The sequence below is a fragment of the Rhinatrema bivittatum genome, chromosome 17 (genome assembly GCF_901001135.1).
Source record: "Rhinatrema bivittatum chromosome 17, aRhiBiv1.1, whole genome shotgun sequence".
Taxonomy (NCBI): Eukaryota; Metazoa; Chordata; class Amphibia; order Gymnophiona; family Rhinatrematidae; genus Rhinatrema; species Rhinatrema bivittatum.
Genome location: NC_042631.1, coordinates 4,671,022 through 4,691,405, shown reverse-complemented (window position 1 = coordinate 4,691,405; position 20,384 = coordinate 4,671,022). Strand labels below are relative to the sequence as shown.

Here is a 20,384-nt window from a genome sequence, read left to right as displayed (position 1 = left end):
TGTACATCTGATATGAGTTATCATGCCAAGCTTGGAGACCAAGAAAATCAGTTCTTAACATGCAGGAGAGGTTCATTGCAGAGGAGAAAAGGAAGATCTATAATGGTTTCCTAAAGCATAGATAATTAGCTTCCAACTTTACAAATTCAGGAAGCTCATTCAGAAGGGTAGGTCCAACAACAAGAGTCTTTTAGATGAAACAGCTTATGTGAGGTACAAGAAGATGATGTCTATAAGAAGATTTTAACAGACGAGCAGTGGCAATAACCCATTGAATTGATTTGAAAACTAAATGTAAGAATTTTAAATTTGATTCACCATGTGACTGGAAGCCAATGTAAGTCTATCAGCACAGTGTAATATGAGCACATATGGAATAACCACATGTGGCAGAGTTTTGAATAAGTTGTTGAGTTTTTAAAGATGATTTTAGGAGACCAACGTAGAGCAATAGTCAAGTGCAGTGAGAATGAAAGCTTGAGAAAGTCCATACTATTTAGATAAGGCTTTAAAGAACCTAGAAAACATAGTTTAAGAAAACAAGTCTGTGCAACCAATTGGATCTGGTGATGAAAGGAAAGAGAAGAGTCCATATTAATGCCTAGGTCATGGGTATAAGATCTGATAGGAATAGGTGAACCTTCAAAGAGCCACCGCTCAGGGATACTATATAAAGTCTTGAGTTTCCAGAGAAAATATTTGAGGGGGGGGGGGGGACTCTGTCTAGAGTCAGTTTGACATTCTCTATATATGTACCACTGTAGAGGGGGGCACTCTGAATCAGGGTGGGTTTTGGAAGGTGGGGTGGTGTTACAGATAGATTCTGAGGTATTCATAGTAAAATTGACATCACTAAAGATTTGTAGTCATTATAATGGATGAAAAGCATAACTAAAGGAGTAGATTTGAAATCTACTCCTACCATAGACTTGAGGTGAGAAAGTAAAAGCCCTTGAGACAAGGAGCATGCATAATGGCATTAATGACATTACCCAAATGTGTCCATAGCAATCTAATCAGGGCTGTGGAGCAGGTATTGAAAGGACAAAAGTTCTCAGTCATTGCTGAAAGTTGCACAGATCTCAGTTGAAGGAGGGAGTTAAAAATTAGATCAAGTAGATACAACAGTAAAACAGGGAGATTGTGGAAGAGACTCTGCCCTAAATCTGTCAGTGAGAGATCTTTTGATGAAAAAATAAGAGCAAATTGCTCACAGATTGCAACAGAGGGATCTAGTGTGTCTGTCTGTGGTAACTGAACTAAGGAACAGACAATATAAAACAACTCACATGGCTGTCAGACAGCAGACATAATACATTTTGAAAAACAATCTCTCTTGGAATGATCTAATGCCGCCCTATATTGAGAAAGCTGAGAACAATAGTGGTCCAGATTTATTGCGTTTCTATTTTTTCATCAGCAATGTTCAGCTCTGCGGACCCCTTGCTTAAAGAAACACAAATCCTTTGTCAACTAAGGGACGCTCTTTCATATACTGCAATCTTACAGTCTACACCGTGCTCATACTGGTGGAGGAACTGGAGGAGTTCCCCTGCATTTTCCGGCAACCAGCCCCCAAAGTATATTAATTATCTCCTTTTGACCTTTCCCCTTTACTGTTTGGCCAGAAGGAAGACAAAAGAACAGGCATGTCAGTGTAGGCCCCCCTCCAATACATAGCAAGATCCACTTCCTCAATGGGTGAGCACCCCTTCACTTCTTTACCATCCACACAATGCATGTAGTAGAACAGAAAGCAAATATCTCCAGAGGAACCACTGCCATTTTTGTACAGTCTAACCTACAAACGTAATGTACAAATGTAATTTATATTTTTTAACACAGAAATTATAAATTGTATGGTTTTACTTCATTTGGCAAGTGTCTAATTAATTAAGATTAAACTTGCCCCCATAGTAAATGCATAATAATTTCATTACAGTGAAAAGATCTAAATTGAATAGCTGTAGTCTCAAAGAGTTGCATGTGTATTGCTGAGAAGCTCATTAAATTCAATTTGCACTAATGTACTGCTGTCATGTTTCTTTTTTGAACTACAGTATTATATTAAAGTTTTTGATTATTTCCCCGTAGAGCAACATTAATGCGGCACAGTATGGAAAAAAAGCTTGAAATAGACAAAGAAGCAGTTACGTTCCCTTTGAAAGTTTTAAATGGGAAACATACACACCAAAAATGTGTCAGGAATGAATAGAGTCTAAAGTGAGTTGTGATATGAATTATTTAAAGTGAATATACTGTTGGGGGAAAGGTGTCAGATTGCTGTCACTAGAATTGAAGATTGTCATTTATTTACTGAGCAAATGACATATGGCGAGCAGTAGTGCAAAAGCTCTCTGCATAGTCCAATCTATGAGCCTCCACTCTTCTAAGGTACAGTAAAACAGGTTTAAGCATTGCACTTCTCCAGTGACTGCAAGTAGAGATACGGGAATAATTTGAGATGAGTCAGGGAGATTTCAATCAGGCTCAGATTTGACCAAGTTTTTTATTTTATTTTTTACATTTATCCCAGATTCACTTGGTGAGTGTGTATGTCTAGGACAGGAACTGGGGATTTGTCAAAATCCCTCCCCAGTGAATTTGAAGAAAATCCAATCTGATTCACAAGATTTGATGTGGATTTGCCAATTCACAGTTTAATAACTAACGGGCCGATTCAGTAAAAATGCGGGAGAGTGGACGAACGCCCACTCTCCCGGAGCACGCACTGGCCACTCGCCGGTGCCTGTGATTCTTTATTTAAATTAGGCCTGACGGTAGAAATGGGCAAAAGGAGGCGCTAGGGACACTAGCGCGTCCCTAGCGCCTCCTTTTGACCCAGAGCGGCGGCTGTCAGTGGGTTTGACAGCCGCCGCTCAATTTAAATTTTTATTTTTTTTTACTTTTTACACCCTTTGGGACCTCCGACTTAATATCGCCATGATATTAAGTCGGAGGATGCATAGAAAAGCAGTTTTTACTGCTTTTCTGTGCACTTTCCCGGTGCCAGCAGAAACTAGCGCCTACCTTTGTGTGGGCGCTAATTTCTTAAAGTAAAATGTGCGGCTTGGCTGCACATTTTACTTTCTGTATCCCGCGCGCATACCTAATAGGGCCCTCAACATGCATTTGCATGTTGAGGGCCCTATTAGGTGCCGCGGGTTGGATGCACGTTTTCCGCCCCTTACTGAATAAGGGGTAAGGGAAAACACGCGTCCAAGGGCAGGTTAACAGTGCGCTCCGGAGCGCACTGTACTGTATCGGCCTGTTGGTTAGTTAGTGTTACTGAGTATGAGTGAGTACTACCTAAATTTAGCCACTCATCGCCTGGCTGCACAAAATCTAATTGGCCAAATTTTGTCAGATTCTGTTGAAAATTTCCTAAAAACATTACAACCTCAGCAGATTGAACCATGATAAAACAGAACTGCCATTGTATAACTACAGAGGAATGTTTCAGTGCAGCTAACTTGAGAATAAACTGCATTAGCATGCTGCTTTATATTCCAAAACTGCTAAAACATTTTATATAGCTATGTGATCCACAGCCTGGTCCTTGATGACCACTCAGTCTGCATAAAATGAAAGTGCATGCATGCAAACATATCTCAGACATAATCATTTTGGATAGTCTGATAAAACAGACTGGACCTTGCAGAATTAGTTGGACTGTATTAAGAGTTTACATAGGGCAGTTTCTACTCAGCATGGAATGAACCAAAGTCTGCAGCATATCACAGTCTACCAGGTTAAAAGGAGACTTTTATCATTATTCAGGGAAATGAATTTTGGTCTGCCAAATGTACTAAGGTTTGTTCTCATACACACAGCATGGGAGAAAACCTTTAGCGTATCTATCTAATAGCATTAGAGTGCTACCACCTGATTAAAACTTGTCAATAAGTTATCAATTAACCAATATTGTTACAGGCAAGCAGGGTTTTGTTTAAAATTACACAGCTGAATCTACAGTGCAAGTTAAAGCAGCAGTACATAAGGAAATACAATTTCAGGCTGAGCAGACAGAGATTCTTTAATGAAAACCTCCTGCGCTTTTTTTTTTTATCTTCCCCTCAGAATATCCAGCTGCATCATCAAACCTCCATAAGCTGGAAACACTGATGGTCCATTAAACAGGCATTTCAACTTTGCTGACTCAAAAATTGCTCAAAGCTGATGTTTTTCCTGAGGCAAGGTAGTGCCAACATATACAGTAGTGTCATGCATCAACAAACAGAGACAACTTTTAAATCCAAAGCTCCTGTCTCAGAGATTCTGGGGCTAGCTTCTGGGTGCCTTGTACCTGACTGACCTCTGACCCCTTTCAAAGGCACAGCCACCAGTGCAGGAATAGCAGAATCCCGATGCATGCCAAGTCCTAAATCTCAAAGAAAATAACTTGGCAGTACATAGTTGTTCATGTCAGTTGACAAATTAGCATCATAGATGATGGTAGAAAAAGACCTCAGTCAATTCAGTCTGCCCAGTTATTCCTATCCAGCCTGCAAAGGATACATCCCAGCTGCCAGCCACAGAACATGTCAACTTGTAAGATATTAGCCCCTAGCTAAGGAAGTTATTGAACCCTTTTACTCCACTCTCGAGTAGATAGCATTCATGATCTCCTATTTAGTTCACATCCAGCACCATGCCTAACCACAATCTAAACAGCCACTAATAATAGCAGGGCTGTTGCCTGAACACCTGACATTTCTAGGTCTCTGTCACCACCAGCCTGATGGATTAAACCAGACAAAGCAAAGAGTGCATAGCCTGCCAGACAGATCTGGCTAAATGAGTGCCTGCATTCTGCTAGGGCTTCATTTTATTACCGTATTTGCAGCCTGTCAGAAGTCCTAGTTGCTAATTAATGCCATCAATGGGGATATACATTCCTTTTCAAATTAAGGGTCCTATTTACTAAAGGTTTTCTCCCATTTTATGTCTGTGGGAAAAATGTTTAGTAAATAGGCCTTTAAGTGAAAAACAAGAGGAACATTTCAGGTTTTGTTTTATTTGAAAACATAACAAAAAAAAAAAAATCCTGCAAAATTCTCCTTGTTCATTGACTATTGTTTTGGAAAGTCAGTGAGAACCCTCCATCAAAGAGCCATTGTCTTTTTTTAAAGTCCCCCTCCCCGCAGACAGAGGCTTACCCTATCTGTGGGGTCTCCGCGGTTTAAATGGAGCAGGAGTGATTCCCAGTTGTTCCTGCCTCACCAGGTCCCCTCTGGCTCTGAAGTCAGCGCCATTGTGTTGCCCAGCCAGACTGAAGAACAGAGCTGGCCAGTGCCATTTTGAAACTGAGAGGCAACTGGAGAGCTGTTACAATTCCATGGATAGGGAAAGCCACAAACTATGGGGCGTGTGGGGGGAATAGGGCAGGGCTTTTTAGAATTTTTATTATCGAGATGGCACTGGGTGGGGGATTGATGGGAACAGTTTCTTTTTTTTTTTTCCTATTTCTTTTTATTTCACTTTTATGCTTATTTCATTTAAACTAAATGCAGCAAAATTAAATAAACAAAATTAAACAAAGCAAAATTTAAAAATGAACCAAAATGATTTTTTTCGTGGTATGTGTGGACATCCCTAACTATCAGCACATCACAATGATGAGACAAGATGATAGCATAAGTAGCAGCTGGATCTCTTTGGCTTGCTTCTATAAAGACTTCCACAATCTCAAATCCTAGAAATTATTTCTAATTTATGCAATTATGTTGCACAATTACTCTCCAAAATGCATTACCAAAGTGCGAGTAGGTAGCAGTTCATCAACAGAAACCTGAATATACCCTGGGGAAATGGCTCAGATGGGACGGTAGAACTCATGGTCACCCCATGTGAGCCCTGCTGAAGAGTCAGGGCATCATGGCTCACAGTCACTGTGCAACTAGCAGAGAAAGATATGGACAATCTTTCTGAAGCAGTGCATCTCATGCTCTTCAGAATCATCATATAGAAAAGACGGTATTAGCCAGACAAAGAAGTTCATGCTTAGCTGACAAGTTACAGAACAACTAGTATTGCCAGCGGACATGCTACAGAAAATGCTGACAGCTGGAGAGACTATTTCTGGCAGCTACCTCCAACATTTAAAAAAAAAAAAAAGAAGGTGTACAAAATGCATCACATATTTATTGACAGATGTGACATTTTTGGCAGACAAAATGCAGTAAACTGGGCAGACTGAATGAGCAAATTGGTCCTTATCTGCCAGCATCTGCTATGTTGCTGAGTTATGTTAAAGTAGTATGATTGTATGTGTGATTCACTGAATATCTAAAATCATCTCATTCTCCCTCATTTACATGAAAGACAATGTGGATTTTATTTTAAAAAATAATGAAAGCAGTTCACTTTCCCTTTTTCCATTTCTTTCCTGTCAATTTTCTTTCTTCCCTTCTCTCTCAGAAAATAACCAGACAATGTAATAAAAATCAGAGGTAGAGTAGCAAGGGATTAGGTGCACCATGGACTAACGGGCATGGCTTGTGCCATGAAGCACACAAGTCCAAGCAACACCAAAGCATGCTGGGACGGGACTCCTGCCACAAGCAACAAGGCCATGTTTGAATTTCTTCTGGATCTCGGTCGCTACAGAAAACAAAAGTAAGATCACCAAATCGCTGTCAAATTCTTTAACAATTTCTGGCAGAAGTTTAGATCAATCTCATCTGCCAATGGAAATAAAATACCATTGTTTTTCTAAAAATAATAAAAGGACATGGGAAAACCTCAGAGAGCCCAACAACATCTTGATGTGCTGAAATGACTTCCATCGGAAAAACCCATCTGAAAATGTATTTTAGGGGCATCACACTGCTCAGGTGATGGGATCATTTGAAGCCCTTATGTTACAGCACAATGAGACTTATAGTCCTAGATGATGATGGGTTCTCTGAGATTTTCCCTTCTGATTTTGCTATGCTTTGAAAGATGATGGTGTTTGTTTCAGTTGGTGGTTAGGAATCATCTCCCAGAAAGTGCTCACGATTTTGATAGTTATTTTGTTATCTTATTCTTGTGCTATATCTTCACTGGAAGGTTTTTCTTTTTCTGATTAGTTGCTATAGAACAACACTTGAAAAATGAGGATTATTTCATTCAGGTCTAGAATATGAAAGATGAATGTGGCAAAGAGCAAAATCAGCAAATACATACTTAAGTCACTTCTACTTGCTTATTCCGTATTTTACACACAGAAAATGTGCACATATATGTGCTTTTTTCCCCTCTCTTTATTCATAGTTTCAAATATACAAATAGCAAGCAAACACCACTTGGCAGAAAAAAGAAATATTGCATTCAAAGTGGATATAAACAAAGACAAACAACTAATAGAAAAAACTCAATAAAATAATACCCACTGTCAAGTCCCCAGTAAGAGAGAGATTCATAGAAAGCAAGAGAAACTCAAAAATACCCTTAAGCATGTAGATGTGCCAATTTGCTGGAGTCATTTTACAGCTAATTAACTGGCGTAAGTGATATTAAATGTGTTTATTGTGTGGTAGTGACTGGGTGGGAAATCTGGGTGAACTGTGGGGAGTTCAGGCTGAAGAACCTGGAGGATCTTGAAGACCTGGAGAAAAACTGGCTGAACTGGTGGGCTAATTGGTAAAACAGATGTGCACATGTTTTAAAACACGCTGATACAGTACAAGCGAGTTAAGTCCTTTATTTTCATAGGTAGGAAAAGTATATGTGCTCTGTGTTATGAATCAGAAAGTGGACCCCTGTTCCGAGGTAGAGTCAGCGCTGCCGAGAAGGAAGTCAACCCTCTTCGGTCTCTACCGTCTGATGGCAAGGCCTGTTGAAGATGTTGAGATAAAGCTCCTGATCCCCCCAGGAGGAGCCCGTAGGGACATGGCTGCTGGGACTTAGGAGACTCCCTGAAGAGTGAAGATGGTCTGGATGCAGGCGCCTCCTGCAGGTCGTGGGTTCCAGATGGCTGGCGCCTCCAGCAGGTCGTGATCAGTCCAGGAGTACACGTCGAAAGAAAGTCCCAATCCAGTCCAAGGGTTGAAGTCCAGAGAGAGATTGAGAGCCAGTCCAGGAGCAGACAGGAGAATGGTCCGAAGCCAATCCAGGAGCAAAGAAGGAGAAGGGTCCAGAGCCAGTCCAAGTCAATACCAGAAGATCACCACCACCGGTCCGAGGGTCAGGAGCCAAAGAATCAGTCCAACAAGGAGAAGAGCAGAAGCGGGATGAAGAGCGGATCCAGGAGCACGGAACACCGAAACTGAGTACAGGACCTCAATACCAAGGCAAGGTCTAAGTGTTTAGACCTTGCCTTAAATACAGGAACCAGGAGGCGGAGACCCAGGAGGAGCCATGACAATTTCCTGTCATGGCTCCTTTAAATATTTTCTTCAGCTGTGCGCGTGGCTCTTAGCAGGGCCAGAGGGGGAGGAGCCAGCCCGGCCGAGAGGAACCAAGCAGCCACCAGGCCACTGCAGGAGCCTTCTATAAGCCCGATACTACAGGTTAGCAATTACTGCCGCGACCGTCGGCCTGACCTGAGTCGCGACCCGTCACGGCCGGCGGCCATGACACCCAGCCGCGGGGCACCACGGCCGGCGTTTCTAACACTCTGTGCATTGATATATGTTCTTTCAATGCATTGCATATATTTGTGCCTAAGTCTACAAAAGCACAAATGGTGTGGGTAGAGATGCACATATACTGTATTATGCGCATGGGTTCTAAAAAAAAAGATGAATTTTAAAAGCCCAGTGCATGTATTAATTAGGGGGTGCAGGAATAGGACGGGCTCACGTGTACCAAGCAGATTTTTTAAATCGCCCAGGTACATGCATATTTGCCAAATTTTCAAAAATGGGCGAGGTATGGGCATTTCATGATGTGAACTAGACGTGTGCATAAATATTTATGAGCCCTGGTGCATACAGAGGCCCCTGTTGCATAACTTTACTTCTACTATGGATGACATGTAAGTTAAAAAAAATAAAAGGATCAAGCATTTTTTGAGGGGTTTAAAGAGTCTGGGGTAACATGGACTTCAGCAAAGCTTTTGATACAGTCCCACATAGGAGCCTTGTGAATAAAATGAGAAGCTTGGGAGTGAGCGCCAAGGTAGTGGTGTGGATTACAAACTGGTTGACAGTGTGTGATAGTAAATGGAACCTACTCTGAAGAGAGAACTGTGTTAAGTGGAGTGCCACCAGGATCAGTGTTGGGACTGGTCCTGTTCAATATCTTTGTGAGCGACACTACGGAAAGGATAGAAGGTAAAGTTTGTCTGTTTGCGGATGATACTAAGATTTGCAACAGACTGGACATGGTGGAAGGAGTGGAAAGAATGAGACGAGATTAAGGAAGCTGGAAGAGTGGTCAAAGATATGGCAACTGGGATTTAATGCCAAGAAGTGTAGAGTCATGCATCTGGAGTGTGGTAATCCAAAAGAGTTGTATGTGATGGGGGTGAAAGACTAAGGTGCATGGACTGGAAGAGGGATCTTGGGGTGATAGTGTCCGATGATCTGGAAGTGGCAAAGCACTGTGACAAGGCAATAGCTAAAGCCAGAAGAATGCCTGGCTGCAAAAAGGGAAGAATAACCAGTAAGAGAAAGGAGACGATAATACCCTTGTACAGGTCCTTTGTGAGATCTCACCTGGAGTACTATGTTCAGTTCTGGAAGCCTTATCTCAAAAAGGTTAGAGACAAAATGGAGGTGACCTAGAGAAGGGTGACCAAAATGGTGTGAGATCTCCATCAGAAAATGTATGAGGAAATTCTGAAGGATCTAAATATGGAAGAGAGGAGGTGCAGGGGTGGTATAATACAGACCTTCAAATACCTGAAAGAGTTTAATGATGCACAAACATGTAACTTTTTCCATTGCAAAGGAAACAGTAGAAGGGTCATAAAATGAAACTTCAGAGAGGATGACTCAGAACCAACGTCAGGAAATATTTCTTCACAAAGGGGGTGGTGGATGCCTGGAATGCCCTTCTGAAGGTGGTAGTGAAAACAAAAACCGTCAAAGAATTCAAAGGGGCATGAGATAAACACTGAGTGTGGATGTCAATTCTAGAGCACAGAAATGAAGAAAAGGGTAACCTCCTTGGTGTGGAGGTTACTCCCCTTAACAGCAGGCATGGGGATTATTACCCTTAACCACTAAGCCTTGATGTTTTAGCACAACTGCAACATTGCTCTCCACTTCAACAGTGGAGGGGAAAAAGGGGGCTTGGATTCCAACGACAACCAATGCAGGATGCAACTTTTATGGTCTGGGTTACTGATATGCATACGTAAGGGGAAAGTACAGGACTGCTTCTACAGCCAAATCTAAAGGAAAATTAGGTCAAACAGGCTCCTCACCCAATAACAATGTTGCTAGAGTAATTTTTTATTTAATGGGTTATCATAAAGCTTGGGGATAACTGTACAGAGTGGCAGTTACTACCCTTAACAGAAACATGGGGTAACCTGCACGGCATGTCAAATACTACCATGAAAAGCTTGCTAGGCAGACTGGATGGTTCTTTTCTACCATTGTTACTATGTTAAGTAGGGAGTTTATTTTTGTTTTATTTTTATTTTGTAGTTATTGGCAGTGGTGGTGCATGGGGGTCATTTAATTTATTCCCTTTAATGAGTATTAAATGATTTTAGCACACACTAATGGTTTTAGTGCACATGAAAGCCCTTGAGCACACACCAAAATGAAAATACAGGTCACACCTTAGTTTGGTTTTCCTTTGCTTAATTTTGGAAATGAGAAAATGAAAGAACAACTTTTCTTGTGTTCATGTCATTTTTAAATGATAGCTCATCCCTTAGAAGTTACTCATTACCTGCAGCCACCTCAGGCCATACAGCTTTGAAGGATGCATTCTTAAGTGGTTCTTAGGGAAATGGAAATACATCTTTTCACAGATAAGGCCACCTTGCAAAAACCTAATGCTTGGATTCCACATACATCTCTTCTTTATGACTTGTAAGGTCATATCCCGCTTAGCCTTCCCCTGCTTTAGTAGTTACTCACTGTAATGAATTTGTTTAGGTTTTCCTGCTCTGTTTGGTCTTGACATCCACACACCGTCTGATATTGTCCAAGGAAAAACACACTTGAACTTCACATTCCATTTGAGAAATAGCTGTCAGGGCATAAAGTGAGGATTTTAAGTAGAAACGTGGGTAGATTTGAACAAAGGCATAAAGTCATCATAATAATGGAGCACAAGCGTTATTTTTCCACAGTGTATATCATAAATCATAACTCATGAGTCATTGGATGAGCTTGTCTAAACAAAAATCAATTTGTACACCTTTAGCTAGAAAGTACATTGGTCACAATCCATGGATTTTTAATATTTTGTGTCAGCTTATTTGTACAATTTTAAACCAGTAGCCACCTCTAGAATATCCATCGCTCTTTCTTAGCTGACATTGGCTGATGTAGGAACTCAGACTAGTGGAGGGCTGTAGGTTTTGATAACTTCTAAAGGACTAATGAGAAATATGTTGTAACATGACCTCTTCAGACCATAGAGGTTCCTACTTCAGATGTTCAGAACAGGAGAGGAAAATGTATTTCTTGCAATAAACCAGTTTATAAACACCTCAAGAGATCATCTAACATCAGCATCCAAGGGTGGTCATGAATTGAATGGCTCTAATTTCTTAGTTTAATGAATTTTTTGCCTCAGACTGATTTCATCTCTCTCGCTTTTAATCTAACAGTACATCAACTTTTTTCATTTTAGACCACTTTCTGCCTCCCTCTAGAGTTTCACTGCCTTCTTCCTTCTCATCCTGTGGATTCCCTTGCATGCTTCAAAAATAGTCTGTTGGGTTTCTTGCAACTCCTGTGTACTCCTGCAGGCTACTCGACTTCTGCTGAACTTATTGCAATGCTGGAGTCCTCCTCTGGGGGCAGGAGTGATCCTCTGTTCATTCTACCCCACTTCAAATTTTTACTGTACAATAAAATGGGGCCAACCAAGAGGGAGTGGAGGAGTAGAACACTGGCATCACAGTATATTAAGGAGGGACTCATCAGGGCATATTTTTTAAAGCAGGCAGATGGGTTTTGGTGTTCTATTGTAAAAATAGAGAAATAAAAAAAAAAAAAAAGAAAAAAACTTAAGTGAATGCCTCTACCTCCCACAAATGAAACAAAGCAAAAAGATACCCAAACACCCCTATTTATAGCATGATTTTATGTTTGTACACAGTAATTATTTAAAGCTTTTATAGAGAGATAAAGTCGTCCTAGCAATATGATATAAAACACTAGTTGGAAAGTGAAGCAGAGTATTAGAGTAAGCTAAAGCTACCTGAAAGAAATTAGTTTTCAGGTGTGATGAAAGGGACATTTTGAATATCAGAGAGAAGGTTATTCCAGCAAAGACTCAGCCAGTGCTCTCTCAGGCTCATATAAATGATTTCAACATGTTGCATGCGAAAAGGTTAACCAAGTTAGTCACCCATCAAAAAAGCAGGATTATGGTCAGGTTAGGAATCAAGTGGAATGCCCTAATTCTAGTTTAATACATATAATATGGTTATGAGTTTATCACAGTAATCCACTTGAACCCATGGAAACAAACAAAAGAATGTAAGGTGATAACTGTATATTGGACCAACTTAATACATTTCTTGACTGGATTTCAGGAGAGAAACCCGTTACTCATGCTGATTGGAGCTCATTCTGAATAGTTTTATCTGATTATTTAATGTATTTTATATTTGAGGTGTTTTACACCCTTTTCATTTTTATATATTTATTATGTAAATATGTCATTTTATGGGTTTGTTAATGAAATTGCTACTTCTTTTTTTTTAATTAGCTATTGTTATCTGCCATGGGCAATGTTTCGAAAAAGTAGAATATAAATTTGAAAAACAAATAATAAAAATAATGAAACTGAGATACAATGACAATAGAAATGTTTTAAGCTCATTGCCAGAAATAATTCCTCTACCTCTGTCACCTTATCACTCAAATACTTCACCCTCACCCACCTTCTGCTTCACTCTACCATTGTAATGTATTCCATAATTATATTTTCAGGCAATGGGATCTTTTCCTCCATCTTGCTCATTCTGTTTGGACCTGATGAAGGGCAAGTTAATCCCCCAAATTTGAATCAAGAAATGTATTGAGTTAAATTTAAAAAAAATTATCAACTTAAATATTTTTTCTTTGTTAATCTTTATTCTCATCAAAATACAGAAGGTGGCTTGTTAGCCATTCATATTTCAACTTTGAGCAACCATATCATCAGATTAATGAATGCTGTATGGGTAGGAGTTGTTAACCAGATTTACCAGGAATTTATGGGGGTAATTTTGTAAACTCCTGCATACATTTTCCATCAAATATGTGCAGGACTTCCATTTGAAAATATTACTACAACAACCAGCAGCCCCCAATTCTACCTGCTAATTTGTGCACAGAATACTTTCAAGGAAATATATGCATATACTTTTGAAAATGCAAACGTATGCATGTGACTGCAAGCCCCTGCCCAACTCTGCCCCCAGGAAGGTCCCTGCTCACTGCAAATGAACTTCTGCACACAGAGGCCGTAGAGAAGCAAGTTCAGCCATGGATCACGTGGGCCCCTTTGTCCTGCTGATCAACATTCCATTTCAGACCTTGGGCTTTTTTGTCATAGAAATTTCTCACGTTTTCTTCTCAGTGTGAGTAAAAATGGATATATCGTTTGAACAATATGCATCCTTTGCTCCATTTCTTTGTAGTTTTGCTTTTATTTTTTTCGTGTTAGCCATGTGGGCACACATGTACGCATGTATGCCGGCACACGTCAATGGACACAGCCATTTAATACCATATGCACATATATGTGCACACATTACAAAATTGGCAGCATGCACATACATGTGCATGCAATTTTATATGGATATAAAGACGGTATAGGATAAATATTTTTTCCACCAATACAGATCCTCCTCCTCCCAATTCCAACATGGATGTTCCCTCATGATTAGCCTTGATCTAAAGCAATAACTATAAGAATTAAGACTCTCTCAACTTATAAAGTACCAACTCCAATTAACCTCGTTTCCACATCCTCCCAACTCCTCTCTTTCCCACCTCAACCCTCAGAATAATAGTCACTCCTCTGTTATTCCCCCTTATAGTTCACTATCAATCATATGTATCGACCAATATCGCTCTACACCATATCTCCCCAAGATCTCGTTACAATGTTCCCTGTTATGTTCTCTTTTTATGTAATCAATTATAATACCAGTTCACAGTTATGAAACATTCCTCCCTCCCCCCTCACCTAAGTTATTTGTTATAGTGTATTCAATTTTTACTCTGTTTTATGTAATAAGTTGTTACGTCTGTAACCGTTGTGAAGGCTTGCTCCAAACAACGGATATAAAACCCGACAAATAAATAAATAAGAATAAATAAATGGATGCATGGATATGAGTGGAAATGATGCCTCTACTGTGTATCTGGAGGGATTTTGCTAGGCACGTACGCTGACGCACCCATTTCCCCAGCTCCTTCCCAGTTTGCCCCGGTACAGGATAGGACTTCCTAACCCCCCCTAACTAGACAGACTCCCTTTTAACCTATTAGCCCCGACCCTTCAAATTCTGCTAACTAGCCTTGGGTTTTTTTGTGCGTACCAGGAGATACGTGCATACTTGCATGCTTTTTAAAACCTGCACAGTGTGCGCCGGCCTGAGAGACGCGCATATCTCCTGGCTTTGCCACACGCCGGGGTTTTAAAATGTGCCTTATTCTTTTAATGCCTTGGCAAGTTTGTTATCTCTGTGTTCTTACAAACTGAACGTGTGTGTCCCAGTTTAACAGCTCTGCATCATGTGACTTTGATTTGGCAGATCCCTTTGCACATATACTTAAATAACTACCTGCCTGCCTTAAACGCTGCCAGTCCGCTTTACTCCATTATTGTTTTGTTGAGTTTTAAGCTTTTTCACTTTCTGTCCCCATACAGAATTGTCCACAATTGCTAAATTTGTCCTGGCTTGTCCTACATAAATATTTTTGTTCTTATTTTAGATCTTGGTCCCTTATGAAAAACAGATTCCATTTCAGGGGACTTTAAACCTTGGTAAACCCTAAGTGAAATCCTTCTTTGCATTTTCAAATAATAAACGTGATTATTGATATTTGGACAAGATTAAGTTGTACTTTAATTATATAACAAGCCATTTCCACAGGTAAAGAACTATTTTAAACAGCCCCTGTAGAGCTAATGTCTGCAAACTACGCAGAAATAGTGTGCACTATCTGCTGAAAACAAAATAAAAATGAAAAAGCCCTCAACATATAATTCAAATGAGACTCTCCCCTAAGAAACAAAAGGAAATCATTTTTTGGCCTGCAAACCACATACATAGTAACATAGTAATGACAGCAGATAAAGGCTAAAAAGTCCATGCAGTCTGTCCAGCAAGATTCCTATGGTAGTAACTGCCACTCTGTGCAGGTTACCCCCATGTTTCTGTTAAGGGTAGTAACTGCCACTCTGTGCAGGTTACCCCCATGTTTCTGTTAAGGGTAGTAACTGCCGCTCTGTGCAGGTTACCCCCATGTTTCTGTTAAGGGTAGTAACTGCCGCTCTGTGCAGGTTACCCCCATGTTTCTGTTAAGGATAGTAACTGCCGCTCTGTGCAGGTTACCCCATGTTTCTGTTAAGGGCAGTAACTGCCTCTCCGTGCAGGTTACCCCCATGTTTCTGTTAAGGGTAGTAACTGCCGCTCTGTGCAGGTTACCCCCATGTTTCTGTTAAGGGCAGTAACTGCCGCTCTGTGCAGGTTACCCCCATTTTTCTGTTAAGGGTAATAACTGCCGCGCCATGCAAGTTACCCCATGTTTCTGTTAAGGGCAGTAACTGCCGCTCTGTGCAGGTCACCCCCATGCCTTCTGTTAAGGGTAGTAACTGCCGCTCTGTGCAGGTCACCCCCATGCCTTCTGTTAAGGGTAGTAACTGCTGCTCCATGCAGGTTACCCCCATTTTTCTGTTAAGGGTAATAACTGCCGCTCCATGCAAGTTACCCCCATGTTTCTGTTAAGGGTAGTAACTGCCTCTCCGTGCAGGTCACCCCCATGTTTCTGTTAAGGGTAGGAACTGCCGCTCTATACAGTTTAGCCCATGCCTTCTGTTAAGGGCAGTAACTGCTGTTCTATACAGGTTACCCCCGTGTTTTTTTGTTAAGCGTAGTAACTGTTGCTCCGTGCAGGTTACCCCCATGTTTTTTGAATGAGAAGGAAGCAGTTTCAAAGAAAGGATTAAAAAAAAAAAAAAAAAAAAAAGACTTGGCAGTAAAACTATTGAATACTATAGGGTAAGAAATAACTATTACTGCTTGTCATAACACTTTAGAAATACTGCACAATAAGAAGAGGGTATGGCTGTGCTTTCTGTTAAACCACGGACTCTTGTGAAGGAGATGACCCTTTCAGCTGAAAATGAAAAATATATTTTAAACTTTACTTAATGCATGACAACAATTCTATGAAAAATAAAACTCCCCTTCTATTTTTGGCTTAAGCTTCAAGCTGCCAGTGTTATTATAAAACTATTAGTAACTTTCACAAACGTTTTGTTAGGGTTGCTGTATACTAAATGACAATTTCAGTGGTACTTTGAGCTATTCAAAGAATTTAACTAGTCTATTCATTGGGTATTTCTTGATATATTGTGTAGCTTAGTGTCTGCAAAGGGCTTTCATGTAGCAATAATTTAAGATCAGATATCCTCTTTTTTTGCAAGATTCACTCTCCATTATCTACTTGAGAGGGCAGAAAAGATTATAGGAGTACATGAGGGTTAAAATACTTTTCTCAAAGTAGTAATTTCTCATCATACTGTATCTGATAATAAGGTTTACTTTCGTCAGTACAGTTTACTTTTATTACAAATGATAATAAGAGCTATACCAAAGCTCACAGCAATCCTTCTTTGCAAGAAATAATGAACCAGTTAAATATCAGTGCTATATTTTGGTTTATTTTGATTTAACGCACACCGGGGTAGATTTTAAAAGAAGCGCGATCAGCCTACTTTTGCTTGCGCATCAGACTCAAGCAAAAGTACGCTGGATTTTAGTAGATACGCGCGGAGCCGCGCGTATCCACTAAAATCCTGGATCGGCGCGCGCAAGGCTATCGATTTTGTATAGCCTGCGCGCGCCGACTCCCCCCGTTCCCTCCAAGGCCGCTCCGAAATCGGAGCGGCCTCGGAGGGAACTTTCCTTTGCCCTCCCCTCACCTTACCCTCCCTTCCCCTACCTAACCCACCCACCCGGCCCTGTCTACACCCCCCCCTTACCTTTGTCGGGGGATTTACGCCTCCCGGAGGGAGACGTAAATCCCCGCGCGCCAGCGGGCCTGCTGCGCGCCGGGCCGCGACCTAGGGGCGGGTACGGAGGGCGCGGCCACGCCCCCGGGCCGTAGCCACGCCCCTGTACCCGCCCCCAAAACGCTGCCGACACGCCCCCGGAACGCCGCGACGACCGGGCCCGCCCCCCGACACGCCCCCGACACGCCCCCCTCGGAGAACCCCGGGACTTGCGCGCGCCGGGAGGCCTATGTAAAATAGGCTTCCCGGCGCGCAGGGCCCTGCTCGCGTAAATCCGCCCGGTTTTGGGCGGATTTACGCGAGCAGGGCTCTGAAAATCCGCCCCACCCTGTTTTCATTGGTAGCACAAGGCGACTTACATTCAAGTAGAGTGGGAGGTCTTAAAATCTAATGAGTACATTTTATACACAGACAGAAGTAGCCTGTTTTCATATATACGCTATTTTATAAATATCAAAAGTATGCACGTATTTTTTGTTTTATGCACATTAGGGATGTGAATCGTGTGCCATATCGTCTTAACGATTGAAATCGTGTGGCAGGAGAAGAAAATCGTGTTTGGCACGATTATTTAGTTGAAAAATCGTTAAAAATCGTTTTTTCCCAGTTAGTGCGCACTAACGGGAGTTAGTGCGCACCAACAGAAATTGATACAATTTGACACTTTTCAGGTCAGTTAAGGTCAGTTTAGGAATGAATATGTATTCCTATTGGCTGCCCTCTTATTTATTCATGTTACCAAGGTTCCCACTGACAGTATATGGGGGATGGGAAATGGAAACAGTTGGTAGCTTGACAAAAAAAGTAATGTGATCAGTCAATGTGACTAGAACTTGTGCCCTAACCCTGATACCAGGGGTGTTGTGATCCTCCTGCACACAGTGCCCTAACCCTGGCACCAGGGGTGTTGTGATCTTCATGCACCCAGTGCCCTATCCCTATTAATACCAGGGGTGTTGTGATCCTCCTGCACACAGTGCCCTAACCCTGGCACCAGGGGTGTTGTGATCTTCATGCACCCAGTGCCCTATCCCTATCAATACCAGGAGTGTTGTGATCTTCCTGCACACAGTGCCCTATCCCTATTAATACCAGGAGTGTTGTGATCTCCAGACTGGCTGGGAGCAGGGATGCAGCTCTGCATGGATTACTGGGACAGGCAGCCCCAGACTGGCTGGGAGCAGGGATGCAGCTCTGCATGGATTACAGGGACAGACAGCCCCAGACTGGCTGGGAGCAGGGATACAGCTCTGCATGGATGACAGGGACAGACAGCCCCAGACTGGCTGGGAGCAGGGATACAGCTCTGCATGGATGACTGGGACAGGCAGCCCCAAACTGGATGGGAGCAGGGAAGCAGCTCTGCATGGATTACTGGGACAGGCAGCCCCAGACTGGCTGGGAGCAGGGATGCAGCGCTGCATGGATTACAGGGACAGGCAGCCCCAGACTGGCTGGGAGCAGGGCTGCAGCCCTCCATGGATGACTGGGACAGGCAGCCCCAGACTGACTGGGAGCAGGGATGCAGCTCTCCATGATCCGTGATCTGGTGGCCAGTGTGGCTACTTAAAAAATACACTTACCAACAATCAATTACCACATATATTTGAACTGTGTAGTTCCAGCCAGGACCACCTTTCTAAAATGCACAGTGATTGGCAAATTCAACATGCACTAGCATTTCACATGCCTGCTAACAAAAATAATAAACAAACAAGTTCTAGTACATGAGTGATGATCATCACGTTACTTTTTTTGGCAAGCTTCCAACTGTTTCCATTTCACATCCCCCCAACCATTACCTCAGTGGGAACATCAATAGATGAGCACAGCCAGCCAATAGGAATACATATTCATTCCTAAGTGACCTTTACTGACCTGGGAAGTGTCAACAATTTGTATCATTTTCTGTTGGTGTTCATGAGTTTCCAGTTCCATTTCCCATCCCCCCAACCATCACCTCAGTGTGAACCTTGGTAAAATCAATAGATAAGAGGGCAGCCAGCCAATAGGAATACATATTCATTCCTAACTGACCTTCAGTGACCTGGAAAGTGTCAATTTGTATCATTTTCAGTTAGTGCGCACTAACACGATTTAACGATTTTTAACGATAAATCGTTAGAATTTCTATTGTATCGTGTTCTATAACGATTTAAGACGATATTAACATTATCGGACGATAATTTTAATCATTGAAAAACGATTCACATCCCTAACATTGCACATTTACCTGCACAAAAATGAGGCCATCTAGGAGTGTTCTGGGGTGAGGCCAAGAGATGCATGTAGAAGTTGCTATTTCATAAGAGATTTACATGAATACATTAGGCAACCTATTCATGCAATTTATATTTGCTAATTAACTAGCGCAATTGATATTCGACTCACCTGTTGTCTGCTATTTTTGGATGGGAGGCCTAGGTGAACTGGAGGGATTTCAGGATATATGTATCAGGAGAGTCTCAGTGAACTGGAGATGTACTGGGTGAGCTGGGAGAGGTAACCGAAAACTAGGGTTGCAAGAACCTGTGCATAATTTTTAAAATGCGTTAATTCCCTGTATAAATTAGAGATGAGCTTCATTTTTTCGTATCGGGTCAGATTTCGGTTCTGGTGCTTTGTTGAAAATTTTGTTTTTCCGCGGATCATTTTTTGTCAGCATGGATCGGGAAAACGAGTCGGAAAATGAATCGGAAAAAAAAATAAAATCGGGGAAAAAACCACCCCAACCCTTCAATTTTACTTTCTTACAACACCCCCGGTCTCTCTGCCCGACACGGTACTGTGTTTCGGACTCTATGCACGTCCTTTATCAAGGGCTCCTTCATAACAAGGACATGGCGTATCTCGCCGTTTTCTCCGCCTATTATGATGGTCAATTTGTAAGTGTCAATATATTGATCTGATGATTGGGAAATTAGTGGTTGGTTTCCAGGCTATTTTATAACATGCAAGCATATCTGTGCTTCTGTTATAAAATAGATGCATCCCTGAGCGTGGGCTGGTGAACATATGCATGTGTGCCC

The 20,384-nt window shown here is 41.6% G+C and overlaps 1 protein-coding gene across 6 annotated transcripts in view; it reads right to left on the bottom strand.

Annotated features, from left to right (window-relative positions):
- Window positions 1-20,384, bottom strand: part of LRRC4C (leucine rich repeat containing 4C) — a 983,140-nt gene that overhangs the window by 332,442 nt on the left and 630,314 nt on the right. The window contains exon 4 of one of the 6 annotated variants that reach the window (XM_029582724.1): window positions 11,025-11,136. The exons of the other annotated variants lie outside the window; for them this stretch is intronic. The gene's annotated coding sequence lies outside the window, so the exon portion shown is untranslated. The remainder of the gene's footprint in view (window positions 1-11,024; window positions 11,137-20,384) is intronic. 6 annotated transcript variants of the gene reach the window in all.